General features: G+C 44.2%; 1 protein-coding gene across 16 annotated transcripts in view; it reads right to left on the bottom strand.

Annotated features, from left to right (window-relative positions):
- Positions 1-15,221, bottom strand: part of TTC32 (tetratricopeptide repeat domain 32) — a 124,203-nt gene that overhangs the window by 66,247 nt on the left and 42,735 nt on the right. For 5 of the 16 annotated variants that reach the window (XM_021389682.1, XM_021389674.1, XM_021389678.1 and 2 more), the window contains 3 exons: positions 8,510-8,593; positions 4,544-4,650; positions 1,466-1,527 (listed from right to left, as the gene is read on the bottom strand). The exons of 1 other annotated variant lie outside the window; for it this stretch is intronic. The gene's annotated coding sequence lies outside the window, so the exon portion shown is untranslated. The remainder of the gene's footprint in view (positions 1-1,465; positions 1,528-4,543; positions 4,651-8,509; positions 8,594-15,221) is intronic. 10 more of the 16 variants (XM_021389690.1, XM_021389688.1, XM_021389684.1 and 7 more) reach the window with 3 other exon arrangements.

The raw sequence follows: 15,221 nt of genomic DNA on the forward strand, positions 1-15,221 counted from the left end.
TAGCCAACCCAAATAATTCATATAAAATTGAATTGAAATAGCAAACAACCATCATTCTCAGAAATGTTCACTTTTCCTGGGATTTCTTTTTCTCTCCTTTTTTCAGACAATCCAAAAACAAGTGATTGAGTTGAGGTACTTGCTGAGTGAACTCAGCCCAGTCAAGGCTGACTGGTGTCTGGTGGAACCATTGTTGGAAACAAAAAGGCATTTGCAAGAGGAAAGTCCATCCACTGTATTGGATACCAGCTCGGGCTGCTCTTAGGGCAGCAGACTGCTCCTGATAGATAAGCCATTGTAAACACACGCTAGAAAATCACTCATGTCCCCCTGTAGACAGACATGCATCACCTCAGGCCGCCCATGTTCCCTCCTCAGTGTCTTGTTTTCAGAGAGCCCTTGGAAATAAAACCATATGTTGCAAGCACCTGGAAAGCCCTGACTAGATCTCATTTCTCTACACTGCCAAAAACACTCCATCTCCCCTGATTACTAGCGTTCTCTCAATCCTGGGGCCAGGTTTTGGTGACAAAACTGCGTACTGATTCAATTGTGCTAGTTTTGTGTTTTTTTGCTGGTACACTTGGATTGCCATTCCTGAACTTGTGTTGGCCTCTTCCAGGCTCATCTGCTGGAAGGAGGCAAGATCAGTGTTGGATGTTGCTAGTGAAAAGAGCACTCTAACTGGCAAAGGATCTTGGTAAGGCACCAGAGGAAAGACGGGATGACAAAATATGGGCAAGATGGATGTAGGGAAGTGAAAACAGCCAATAAAAGAAAAAGAGGCTTGATTCACTGGGGTAAGTGGAGAAGAAAGTGTGTGTAATTGGCAATGAAAGGGGACCCTAGTGAAGCAGTGAAAAAGCCAGAGGCGTAGAGTTAATGCACAAGTGGTCACATACAGCTAAAGTGCAGCTTTTCAACTCAGGATGATTTGCTTTGCCCTTACATTGGAGCATTGCCAAAGTTTGATGCCAATTTTTACGAAGGCATATTTATGGGCTCCAAGCAGTAAAAGCTCACTGCACTGGAAGCACTCAGCACTTAGGGCATGACCTGACAGACCTGCATGCTCCCTACATACAGTCCATCAAGCCTTTGGCGTACACTGTAGCCACTGTGCAGGGAGTCAGACTTCAGAAGGAAGCAGCAGCCCTGAGCATTCACTGCACAGTGAGGATAATCAGAAATGCAGCCCCCACTCCGCTCCCCACCAAAAACAAACACCATAGCTGGCTTTACATCGTCTCAGGAAGATGAGGTCCCTCTCTTTGTTAGCCTCTTTTTATGGTCCTCACACATCAGCAGAGTGATGAAAAGTCGCCATCTTTGACTATACATCATTGAATTTCAGCCCTCTAAAAGTTTCCATTTTAGTTATGAGAAGAGGGAAGCAAGGAAGAAGTCATCTTTACTTTTCTTCTTTGCTTACCTGGCAAAGTATCTGTAGGTTTATTTTTCTTACCTGTGGTTTTGTTTGTCAGTCCAAGCATATCACATCAAACATAGGTTTCGGTCAGAAGAGATCTAGAAGGGAAAGTGATACTCTCACAATAGTTTGTAGGCCAGAAGAAATTAAACAATGCCTGTAATTTCAGTGGTATAAGCAGCAAGTGACGTGGGAAGAGGGATCAGAGGATGACAGACAAAAATAATTATGTGTAACAAGACCAAGAGACAAGAGGCTGCCACGAGGAAATTTGGCAGTAGGAAAAAGCATCATTGCTTTTTCATAGATGGACTCTTCAAAAAAATTACATAAAGTGGTAGTGTGTCTGAGTCTTGTCCACTAGCTGTACATGTTTATCTTTTTACTTTTTCCTTGTCTGATAGGAGCCAAAACAGCTGATGTCCATAAGAAGTCAAGACCTCCACGACATTTAGTCAGTCCCTAAAATTAAAAGCCCAAGTTGGGCTCATACTGTTAATCTGTTGAATGTACAAAAGAGACCTTTCATATTCCCTCAGAGAGACAGAGGATGAGGATCCCTCTGTTGGTTTGGGCCTGTCTTTAATACTTACACCTCTGAAGTACAAATGGAGTGGGCTACAACCACACTGGTGGTTTTCAAGCTTCTTTAATCCGGAGGTCCCTAAAACCTTCCAGTGAAGGAATGGATCTCTGTATAGAAGATACACACCCAACATATGACACGTTGCAATCTAAGGTTGAAAACCGTCATGCTTTATTGTGGAGAATAACAGAAGCTGTCTCCATACCAAAGCACGCTTTTGGGATGAGCACATTCAAATATTGTGGTCGGGGTTATTGTTATTCCCAAGTATGATCTTTTTGCCAGTCAACATCATTGACCCATAACTCAGAAAGCGGGACCTTATTCTGGTTTTCATTCCAGACATGACCAAACCATCCTAGCTTACAGCCGCAGAGAGTTCATTTGGTGCCAAATTTCACCCTGCTACTAACCTCCATATAGAGCAGGAGTATGATTTCTGTCTCTTGTAACTTCCACCAGCAGCTCTAACACCCTTTTCTTCACTAAAAGCCCTCCCCTGAATCAAGGCTTCTCATAAGAGGTGAGGCTTTCAGCTGAGAGGGCCTCAGGTCCTGCCAGCACTGGCCAGCAGGCCCTCCCATTGCACGCACCTGCAGTTTGTTAGTCTTGAGCACAGTTTCCAAACAAGAATCAAAAGCTGTTTCTGTCAGGCCAAGTGGAGGATATGAGAGCAAACATGAATCTCAGTCTGCCCAAAACTTAACAAGCAATTTTAAATTTATTGAATATCAAAAGGACAGAGGAAGAAGTTGCTAAGCCGTTTTCAGTGATGTTTTTTCTACCCAAAGACATGGTTCACAGGCATTTTGATAGCGAAACTCTCCTCTTTCCTTTCAATCAACTAAATGTAAGTTTCTTGCTCATCAGTGAACTATGCTGTGGAAGGCTGTTTTGCATTTGGTAATGAATTGCATACCATCTTTAGATAGAGATCTTTTGGACTCTCGTTTTTGGCAACTCCAAGGAAATATGCTCTCCACCTGCTGCTCTGTCCCATGCAAACACCATCCCACAGTGCGTTTCACTGTCACAGGCAGACCCTGCCACCTAGTGCATCCAGATGTGTACTGGCCTCACTAGACACCGAAACAGCTGCCTGGGCACCCCCTCCCTATCTGAGACAATCTGATTTCTCCACAAAGCCCTTTCCTTCTGTCACTGAAGCAGCAACTTTCCTAAGAGATGGAACTTTGCAAATATTCTCTCAGAACTTGTACTGTTCTCAAAAAAAAAACCCAACATTTTTATTTCCATTTTCATTTGGCAAATGATATCTCTGTATTTTTCTGCTAGTAATAAGCCAGGTAAGCAGCCACAGGGCCGTCCTCTTTTGATTTCCTATACTTGTTTTGTTATGTCCCTTTGCTCTGGTTTGTTCAGCATTCAGTTAGCAATGCTATTGTCTAGTTTTAGGGTCTTGCCCTTTTTTGTTTGCTCTGTGTCATGAAAGAAATGGTCTTTCTGGAAGCCTGCAATGCACTAACTTTGCTTCCAGCCATGGGTAAAGCAGCACAGCTTGGAAAACAGAAGAGAGCACACAGTCAGCAGCTGTATTAGAGGATATCAGCAAACAAAATTGGATTGACGTGCCCATGCATGGCCTGACACCCCTCCACAACACTGTGTAACTGCTTGTAGCTCCAACTTCTGGAGAACCAGGTCTGTGACATGAAAGGAATACCAAACTGGACAGAGAAGATAGGATATCTGAAAAATTCTGTTCATCAAAGCAAAATTATCCTTTCTTTTTATAAGAACAGTTTACAAATCTTTGGTCCAGGTTTGAAAGTTTTAACCATTCCACACCTTCCTTCTCACAGAGCCAATGATCCTGTTGCCTGACAAGACAACAGTCAGATTTTTGCACACTAAGCTGAACAAATATCCTCCCCTTTCCTCACCTCTCATCTCTGAGAGGAAAGTATTCATTTTTCTCCATGGTAGCAATACGGTATACTGCTTCAATCCTTCGTTAGCTGCCTACTCCAGTTCTTGTCAGCTTTTTCTCTTCTCCGCTGCCCTGTGTTTCTTACCTTTTATATATCAAAAAGCCCACTTTGCTATACATTTTTCAAGCAGTCAACCAGCCTTGCCAAAACCACCCTATTTCTTTTTCTCCCACACTTCTGAATAGATCTAGTCTAGTGAAGTGGCTTACATTTTTCACAACATTCACCAAAACAGCTTACCCAGAGCCTCAGTGGGCTCTCCATCACTTGCACAGCTTTTATTTAAGATCAGAGCGAACTCATGGCAGCAGGTGAGCAGGACTGAGCCCAAAGCAATGGGAAGGAGGATGCACAGGCTGACTTTTTGCACAGCGCCAGAAAAGAGAGGGCCCCCCTGAGCCAGGGCAAGGCCCAGACCTTGACTCACAGGAGGAATTGGGACAGTGGTCAGGACAAGAAGTAGCTCATGCTCCATCCTGGTGCTACAGCAGTAGAAGCAGAAAGCATCATTCCCAGGTCTCCCTTCCAGCCACCACCTGCCTGCAGCCCCCTTCCCATCCTTTTGCTTTTAATTACCTGAAGCATGGTAGAAGAAATAGGAACTGAACAAAGAGAGGTGCATTTCTCTGCCAGGCAGTCAGCTGCTGGGGATGTGGGGCTCACAGACCACCAAAGGGGGAGAGCTGTAAGGAAAGTCCAGAGGGGAATCAGTCAGATGAGGTGAGGTGGAAAGCAGAGGACAACCAAAGGACAGCCCTCTCAAACTTCCTGTGTCTTTCAAGTCCCTCCTGCCCCCCAAAGAGAGCTTTCCAAAAGCATCATCAATTCCATGCTCTTTCTGGAAGCCATGGCCTTCTCTCTCCTCCCTTCCACCTGAAAAGTTTCTACCTGAAACAACCTGGCCCTGTGGCCTCCTCCTGAATCATACCTCCACCACAAAATAATCTTAATTGCCTCCATATCTTCTCTGCAGTCCTCTGTGATTTTCCCTGAGCCTGTTTCACACTCACCGTCTCCAAAAGCTTGGTTATCTCACACTTGCCTACCGTAGTCTTCCTAACCAGCCCCAGCATCTGCACCCCCCATCCCTCAAATTCCCCTGGGCCCTTCCAGCCCTCCTCCTCTCACAACCCACTCTGCTGCTGCCCTGAAACTAAATTTTGCTTCCGTTGCCAAAAAGCCTTCAGCCATCTCTGATCTTAGTGGAAAACTTTCTTCAAGTACTCTTTCTCCCAGCTGCAGGAAATCCTGCGGGGGCTATTCAGTGACCTCTGTAATGAAATAGGTCAGATTAGATAACCACAATAAGCTTTCCTGGCCCTAAAGGCCTCTTGCAAAACAAATTGCATGATCTAGCCCATGTAAGAACATGGATTAATAAGGACTTTCAGGAAGGGCAAGTCCCATGTTCCAGAACCTCTGGAACTGCAGATGCCAGCAGCACAGTCTAATGCAGTCTGCAGATCTAAACCTATAGATCTAAAGAGGGAGAAAAACAAGCACTGGGTCAAAAGAACAATCTATGTAGCACTGATAACCACCGTTACACCCAAATCGTATGTTTTGTATTATTAGACAAGTTGCACAGACATCCCGTATTCCCCAGTTTGAACTAGCAAAATGCCAATGGACGAGGGAAAAAAACACAAAAGTTTATTTTTGTAGGAATAATGCGATGACACATTTTCAGCAATATATACTATATTGTCAAGCCCTGATTAGACAAGCCAAATATTTTTGTGTAATTTCTGCAATAAAATATGAAAGCAGCAACATTCAGACAGAGAGGCTGGCTTTTGTTAAACTAGGGCTCCAAGAATAACAGCTTGTGAATTACCAACACCATTGTTTGGAAGAAGAAAGTTGCTTGATATTAACAAATTCATTAAGCCAAAACTGACATGCCTCCTAAAGCAGCCATTAGCAGTCTCAATCTTGACGAACTTGTGTCCCAAACATACCAAACAACACCAATCTTCAGTCTTCTGTCAAGTCCTCTGACAGAGTAACCTACAGCTGCTGGGGCACTGATACGTCTTCCAGCAGATGTTAATGATGATTTATGACTCACATTTCTTCCCTGCACTATGGCACTCACACAGCTCATTTGCACTACATGCTTGCAAGAGCATAGCCATCCATAATACCAGTGAAATACAGCTGCCTTGAAAGAAAGGGCAAGTGAGTGTTGGAGCTGCTACAGTAGCAGCATGCAGGTGTCTAGAACAGGGTATGAGGAAGGCTTTCATCCACTAAGGCCGCCCGTGCCAGAGTCTTTAGGCCTCCCTGTAATTTATCCCCTGATCAGCCATCCGAAGCTATCAGCCTGGTGAGCACCTGAGCCACAGAGCGTGGAAGCGCTGCCTTTCGCAGACAAGGAGTGCACGCAGAGACAGAGGATGAGCCCAGGTCTGTGTTTTGTCCAGGGCCTCAGCACATGGCAAACCTTTTGTCTTTCTCCAGTAGAAACTGCCAAGAGGATTTAGGAAGATGAACAGTAATTTGCCCAAGAGAAATTTGGCAAGGATGCCAATGTGAGTGTTCCAGCCCTCTGATAAACTTCGTATGATGTTACAGCTTTAGGTACATGGTATCAGCATCTGACTACAAAAATGCAATGTTTATTTATTTATTTGTTGCCTACTCTGTTACTTTCAACCAAAGTACAGTTTCTCCTTCTCTGAAGCATCCTGTATCTTTGAGAAATCTGATCCCAGATAATACAAGAAAGAATGGTTTTCACAGAATCATTGAAGCAAAATAGAGCCAAACATGTAGGAATCTGTATTTTAAGCACCTACACGACTGAACATTCAATTTCTGTATTTACTTCTTTTCCAAACTAAGTGCCTCAGTCTTCCACTTCAGCTGAAGCTCCCATCAGTACAGAACACTTCCAGAATGTCCTTGTTGTGTAAGGAAGTCATGTTAAACAGACAGATTTGTCTCTGGCAGGTAACAAACTTGACGGAACATCAAATTATGACACAACTATGGTGAAAATGCTCTTCCAATTCCTTAAAAATTTGTAGGACCATTGGCAGATACAGAGCCATTAAGAGATAAGAGCTTCTACAAATGCATCAAATGGACGCAAACTACTTCATGTTCATGTTAGTCCTGATTTAGCTAAGTGCACCAAGGAATCTTTCTTGAAGCTCATAAATGTGGATAAATCTGTTTTAGACAAGGATCACATTAGTGATCACCTTCTTACCTGTCCACACACTTTTCTGTTCTCTTGGAACCCATTCCATTGTAAAAAGAGATCCCATGAGTATTGTAGAGATATGTGACTCCTGCCACAGATAACCAGTGCCCTACAACACCATTTAAGGAGCACTGTCATCTGGAAAATGTTTCTGCTCCGCAGTAGTTTATATCTTATATAGAAGAAGAATGTCAAGTTTGGAGTGATGGAGACTTTTAAGTAAGAAGAAACTCAAGGTTCACTTTAATCCCTAGGTCCCTGGAAAACTCAGCTGCCAAATATCTGTCCTACCCAACAAAGAAAGCCAAGGAAGCCTTACTCCTACATGTCACTGTCTTTTAGCAGTCAAACAGAGCTAAGCTTTAGCTGGATTAAAGCAAAACTGTGCAAACCACCAGAGACAGATTATCAAACAAACCCTTAGACAGCATGGAGACTACCATGGCAGAATCAGATAAGAAGGACAGATCAGTATATTATGTTTTTTACGTAACCAAAGAGTAGTATGAAGTAGCAGCAAATCATCTCTGTTATTCCTCCACCCTCCTCTGGGAATGCATGTCCTGACGAGTCCAAATCCACTTCTTTTGCAGATCTTTCAAGCAGCCAGCAGAAAACCTGCTTCCTTCTTGCTCTCTCGCCAGTGACATAACCTGACACCACACACCCATTCCCTCAACATCCGGCAGTAACAACAGTAGCTAAAAAACAGGAACAGGACAGTCCTATTAAGCCTGGCCTACAGTGATACCACTTGATAACCTATGCAGTGTGCCTGTGCCTGTGATCTGAATAGACATCTCAGTGGCCTCAAAAAATCGGTGGGATATTTACCACTTTGGCTGTGGTTGTCATAAGAGAGACATGGGACCAAAGACCAAGATGCAGTAGCCATCATTAAAAATCCAGAACATTTTTTAAAGAAATGCTCTGTTGTATCAGAGAAGAGAAAGAAGAGTAGATAACAAGTCACAGCCCCTTATGCTAAATAACTTTTTACGGGCAAGCACAGGAAAATATTGGTACAGCTCATGGAACCACTGCCCCTTTATTGCAATTGTTCCATATATTAATTAAAGCTTATGGCACACAGGATGCTTCCTCTAGCATAAACTCCACCAAAATAATGCCAGCAGTCACACCAGACAACAAATGAGCACATTGATTGCATAATAGGGAAGCATGTTATGAAAGGGCTGAAGATGATGCTCTAGAACTTCTCAAGCACATACGAGCTGAAACAGCCCCCCAAAATCCTGGCATTTGGAAACGTTGCAGAGTTCTTGCTTTGCCTATGTCTCCCACTTTACCGAATCCCTCCATTTACTCACTCTGCATTCAGTTCCACGTGTGGCTGCTGAGTTCTGGCACCCCATCCAAGTCTCTCCATCCTGGGAACACCGACCCCATTGGTTCTGGAATCAGAATGACCACACGGCACTTATAACATTTCCAGACAGACATAAATACACAGATTAGTCTTTTCTGCATTTTTCCTCATAAAAACAACAGCAGCTTCGAAGTGCATTGGCACAAGCACTGAGATTAAGTATTGCAACCTGCTATTGTTGGCAGGATTGCACTGGCTTCTCCTGCTTTCCCCACCTCCTTGTAATCCTCTCTCTTCTTGGAGAGTAGTTAAATGCTATGTCCATTCATGTCACCACGGAGTAGTCTTGGCAGATGCATGCCCCAAGGCTGGGATGTTTTTACGAGAACCGTTTTCATATTTCACTGTTTGCCTGGCTGATCCTTTATCTGTTCTAGCAGTTATACAACTAAACACACTGAACTCTCTGTCAGATGATTACATATTCCATGTTGAATTGCAGGATATGGAAATCCTGCCAAATGTAGTCCTGGTCTAACTCTGTTGACTTCGATGCACAGCTAAAAATGAATTCAGCTCTTAAACTCCTTCACATTGGTCTTTGAGAATAAATAACAGCAAAGTCATCAGTAAGGTGTCTTGCCTTTTGTGTATCCTTGCCTTTTTAAACCCAAAAGCTTCTCTAAATACCCTCTAGCTCTTAGCGACCAGCTTGTGTATACGACCTCTCTGCTCAGAGCTCTGTATTTAGCACATGCTGAAAGCATTCTGGTCTAGAAGCAATGGTTACCAGGCTCCTAATGAAAAGGGAAAGGCCACAGAGCCCTTCCGTTTGCTTCCCACTGCTGACACCAGCAGAGGCAGGAGGGATGTGGAGGTGAGGGCGGCCAGAGCAGCCAGGAGCTCAATTCTCTTCCAGATATGACAGCAGCCTCCTGCTCCCAACTACACAGCAAGAGCTCTGGGTCCCGGTGGCAGCTGCCTGCAAACAGACGTTTGCATCTTGTAGAAAATTTGCTTTTAAGCACCTCCAAGGTCAAGGAAACCATGTATGTTTGTGGTTGTTTGTTGTGGAATTTTTTTCTGCAGATGTTCTCATTGTTTTTTAAATTTGTGCCTCCCTAGAGAACTGCTTCAGGAGAAAAAATATTGATCCGATCTATTCCAATATCATTCAGCTATGGCTACTGAATCAAAACATTAATATGGCTTGAGGATCAGGTTTACATAGGACTTGAAGTGAAGCAGAGGATAGATAACTATAGCAAGAGTTCAAGAAGGTATTTCCTCCACTGGAAGATCCTAAGAGAGAAAAGACATGTGGAAACAAGGAGAAGGAACAGGAACAGGCTGCCCAGAGAAGCGATGGGTGTCCCATCCCTGGAGGCACTCAAGGCCAGGTCAGATGGCACCCTGTGCAGACTGATCTGGTGGGTGGTGACCCTGTCCAAGGTAGGGGAGTTGGAACTGGATGATCTTTAAGGTCATCTCCAACGTAAGCCAGTCTATTATTCTATGAAAAGCAAATGTATTGCTCGTACATTTAAAAAATTGCTGTCGGAATGTTTTGCACTTTGGACTTCAAGATGCTTTGAAGGATTCTCAGAGCCCTCCTGCTGATATTGCCACCTCAACACCTCCAAACCATTTTAGACAGTTTTGCCATATGTTTACCTGCTCTTTTCAATGTTATTACTCTGATTGCAGCTGCGTACATGCAACCAGCATTCTTTTGTATTAAACGCCTGGGAGGTTTATTTATTTATTCATCTGTTTTGACAAGAGTTGCAGCCCCCATGAGCAAAACGAAATAAAAGAGGCCACAGCAAGGGAAAACATGATCTTAAAAAGGGGGAAAGGAGAGTTTTCAGCAGGCAAGCACGTCAAATGTATCATGGAGTGGCTGAGTAACCATCCCTTGCTGCTGTTCCTTGGTCCCCAGTGGTGGGGGACAGTAGAGCAGTTCCTCCTTCAGATCCTTTTTCCCCTGCATGGCTTCCATCCTGCCCCTCACCATCCCAGCTCCTCTGGACCCTAGCAATGACTTGCACGAGCAACCGATTTAATGAGGACTGCATGTTGCTGGCTATTTAGCTGGATCTAACTATAATTAGACAGCTGACAGAGACTGGCTCGGTGTGTGCTCTTTCTCTGTGATTACATATCATATTTGGTCTATGTGCAAGACGAAAGACAATTTTTCTTCTTCGTCACTCTACAAGCTCCTCAAGGGAGTTGATAATCAAATTGGCTGCTTTCTGCCATTTACCTCACTACTAGTAAGAAGACATTGTCATCATGACTAAGCTGATAAGTGTGTTGATGTGACATGTCGAGGAATTCAGTCAGCCCCCTACCTACGCCAGCAGTTTTCCCCTTTTTGGAAAACTGTTGCCTTTTGGGGGAAAAGCTGATAAACAAAGATTTTAATTTTGAAGTGATATGCTGCTTGCTAAATGGTAGTGGCTGGTTAGTTTCATCTCCTGTCATTCCATGATGTCCTCTGGCGGCAAAGGAAGGCAGAGTGACATGGGAACACTGTGAAAGCAGAACATAGAGATGGCAGTGAGGCCCCTAGGAGATAGTGAGAAGATGAGGGTGGCCTGAAATGGCACCATCTAATGATGGTTTCCACCTGCAGTATTTCCTGATTTTACTCAAATCACTGCATTTTTTTCATATGGAAGGTCCAATCTTCTCATGAAATTAGAGCGTTTAAGGAAAAAGTCAATGAAAATATTTTCAAAGAAAAACACTAGCAGAACATTTTATCATTCACTGAAATAGCCACGTTATCTTCAGTAATCAACAAGAGTAATAACAGACTCGAAAACAACCTGAAGCAGCTATTTTGGAGGAGAAGATGGCATTTCCAAGACAGTTACTTTTCTTAGCTCAGGACCATAGCATTAACAGATTCTGAAAACTATTTGCAGAAGTACTTAAAGACATGCTTCATCTTCTTTTCAGTGAGAAGAGCTAGCAAACTATCATTACCAAGATAAATGACTAAAAAAATTCCTGAAAAGCACAATTAAAAAAAAAAGAAAGCAAGAAAATATGTTTGATCCCTAGTCTGTGAAAACTCTCAGCATCAGCAGTAAAAACTATATTCATATTAGGACAAGGTTTCTATCCTACCAAAAATGGCCATAAATACAGAGTAAGATTGAGTGAGAGATATGTGCACTCCTCACAACCTCCAGTTGCTGCAGATCACATCACACCTCTCCAACCAGAACCTGCCCAGAAAGGGGTGGAAGGATGATTCCTGCCGAGAGAACAGAAATCTTCCGTAAGTTTCCCTCCAAAACAGGTAGACTGGTAGGTGCTAGCCAGAAGTTGTACCATTAACATTAAGCTTTATTTCATGGCATCAGAGTGGCAGCAGAGGAATGATAGTGAAGCCTATAAGGAGACACTTTTCAGAGAGAAGCTGCATTGTAATTCCACACAGTGACCAATCTAACTTCAGCTGCTGCACATTTTTATCAGTTTGCTGCTGGCAAGAGAGCAACAAAAAGTAACTTGTTCATTTTAGCAGCTTCCACCAGTTTCTACCTTTCTTCCTCTGTCAAGAATGCCCTGGCTATTGCTTAGACAGCACGTGAATCCTAAAATCTTTCCCACCGTCTCTCCTGCTTCCTTCCTCTTTTGCATAATTCAGCACAGCCCAAGTACTTTGTAATGCTCAGAAATTATACCCTAGGGCATAATTCCTAGCACCTTCCCAGAGTCCCCACCAGCTGCCCCCACTTGCCTTTTGGGCAGACCTCCTCCCAAGTCAAGTGGGTTGGTAAAAATAGTTCTCCCTGCCTGCCCCACTTCTGATTCATGGCCCACTTAGGTAACGTCTCTTTCAGTTACATGGAATGGCTGGGGCCTTCTGGACCCCAGGGACATTACATCTTCATAAATAGGGAGATTTATTTACAGATATAAATCAAAACACAACGTTTAGAACATGCTACAGGGAAACAGTAAAATGCAAGGAGAAGGAAAAAAGAATAATCAAAAGTTGAGGATTCTGGCCAAATTCTTCTTAAAATAGCTCTTCCAAGACATACTGAACATTGTATCAACCTCACACAGGATCTCTAGCCAGCATCTTGGCTTCTTTCATGACTCATTTTGCTCAGGCTGAGGAGTAACAATTTCCTCCCTAGCCACCAAGTAACATGGCTAAAGCTAGGTAGATCTAGCTCAACCTGTTGTGATTGATCTGGTCCCCCTTTAGGGGAAATGATGCATTTCATCCAATGCTACTGTACATCAAAAATGCTGTCAAGAAAATCAGCCTCTTCAACACAAAAACCCACACATCCGTACATACACATGAACACACAGCCCCCTGGTCAGATCATCTGCTAGCATTAACATAGAATCATAGAATCATAGGATCATTTGAGATGGAAAGGACATTTAGAGATCATCTAGTCCAACTCCCCTGCAATGAACAGGGACACCTACAGCTCCAGCAGGTGCTCAGAGCCCAATCCAGCCTGACCTTGGACAGGGACAGAGCATCCACCACATCACTGGGCAACTTGTTCCAATGCTTCACTATCCTTATCATAAAAAACACTTTTTTCTTATATCCAGTTTAAATCTCACCTCTTTTAGTTTGAAACCATTTCCCCTTGTTCTATCACAACAGACCCTGCTAAAGAGTCTGTCCCCTTCCTTCTTACAGCCCCCCTATAGATACTGAAATGCCGCTATCAGGTGCCTCTGGACCTTTCTCTTCTCCAGGCTGAACAGCCCCCAAGACAAGAAATTACAGAGCAGACTTCTCTTCAGGATGTCACTCACTGGATCAGCACCTTCGCAAAGAGATGTCCACAAGTCTTTGAAGAATTTAAGTTCCAGCTCTATGCTGCCTACAGATGTAGGATGGTTTGTTTGTAAAAGCTCCTTGTGCTGGTACAGCATTCATTGGCATGAATTACTCTGGTTCAGCATGAACACAATGGTGTTGATAGGGGAAAATCAACCATCAGCAGACAGACAAAACTAAGTCCACTAATTTAAATTATTGTTAAGTGGGTTCTACAGGGGTCCTCTTCATGGGAGAAGGTTTTATTGATTTTCCTTTAAACAATAAATAAGCAATTTACATACCATTTGCTCTTTGGCAAGATGGTCACCATTTCAGGGAATTCAAATAATGATTTGAAAATAAATAAGTAAATAAACCCACACAAGTGAGTTACATCTAAATTACCCCAAATCATCTAAACTGTATTAAAAATTTTAGATGTTCCTCAGAACAAATGCCAAAGCAACGTTTGTGTTTTCACTGTAATTTCTGAATATAGGCTGACACAACTCCTGCTGAGGGCATTGGCAATATAGAATCATAGAATCATAGAATTAGCTAGGTTGGAAAAGACCTGCAAGATCATCTAGTCCAACCATCCACCTACCACCAATAACCCCACTAAACCATGTCTCTCAACACAACATCTAAATGTTTCTTGAACACCTCCAGGGACGGTGACTCAACCACCTCCCTGGGCAGCCCATTCCAGCGCCTGACCACTCTTTCAGAAAAGTAGTGTTTTCTAATGTCCAGCCTAAATCTCCCCTGGCGCAACTTGAGGCCATTCCCCCTTGTCCTGTCACTAGTTACAAGAGAGAAGAGGCCGACCCCCAGCTCACTACAACCTCCCTTCAGGTAGTTATAGAAAGCGATAAGGTCTCCCCTGAGCATCCTCTTCTCCAGACTGAACAATCCCAGCTCCCTCAGCCACTCCTCATAAGGCCTGTGCTCCAGGCCCCTCACCAGCTTTGTCACCCTCCTCTGAACACGCTCCAGGGCCTCAATGTCTTTGTTGCAGTGAGGGGCCCAAAACTGGACACAGTACTCGAGGTGCAGCCTCTCCAGGGCTGAGTACAGAGGGACAATGACTTCCCTACTCCTACTGGCAACACTGTTCCTGATACAAGTCAGGATGCCATTGGCCTTCTTGGCCACCTGGGCACACTGCTGGCTCATGCTCAGCCAGGCATCGACCAATACCCCCAGGTCCGTTTCCTCCACACAACCATCCAGCCACTCTGCCCCAATCCTGTAGCGTTGCCTGGGGTTGTTGCGACCAAAGTGCAGGACCCGGCACTTGGTCTTGTTGAACCTCCTCCCATTGGCTTCAGTCCAGAGATCCAGCCTGTCCAGATCTCTCTGTAGGGCCTCTCTACCCCCAGGCAGATTGACACTTCCTGCCAGCTTGGTGTCGTCTGCAAACTTACTGAGGGTGTTCTCAATGCCCTCATCCAGGTCATCAATAAAGATATTGAAGAGGACAGGCCCCAGCACCGACCCCTGGGGAACACCACTCATGACCGGTCACCAGCTGGATTTAACTCCATTCACCACCACTCTCTGGGCCCGGCCCTCCAGCCAGCTCCTTACCCAGCAAAGAGTGTACCTGTCCAAGCCATGGGCTGCCAGTTTCTCCAGGAGAATACTGTGGGAGACAGAGTCAAAGGCTTTGCTGAAGTCTAGGTAGACCACATCAACAGCCTTTCCCTCATCCACCAGACGGGTCACTCGATCATAGAAGGAGATCAGGTTGGTCAAGCAGGACCTGCCCTTCACAAACCCATGCTGGCTGGGCCTGATCCCCCAGTTGTCCTGCAAATGCTGCATGATGTCCCTCAGGACAATCTGCTCCATAACCTTCCCTGGCACCGAGGTCAGGCTGACAGGCCTG

Source organism: Numida meleagris, chromosome 3 (assembly GCF_002078875.1).
Source record: "Numida meleagris isolate 19003 breed g44 Domestic line chromosome 3, NumMel1.0, whole genome shotgun sequence".
Lineage (NCBI taxonomy): Eukaryota > Metazoa > Chordata > Aves > Galliformes > Numididae > Numida > Numida meleagris.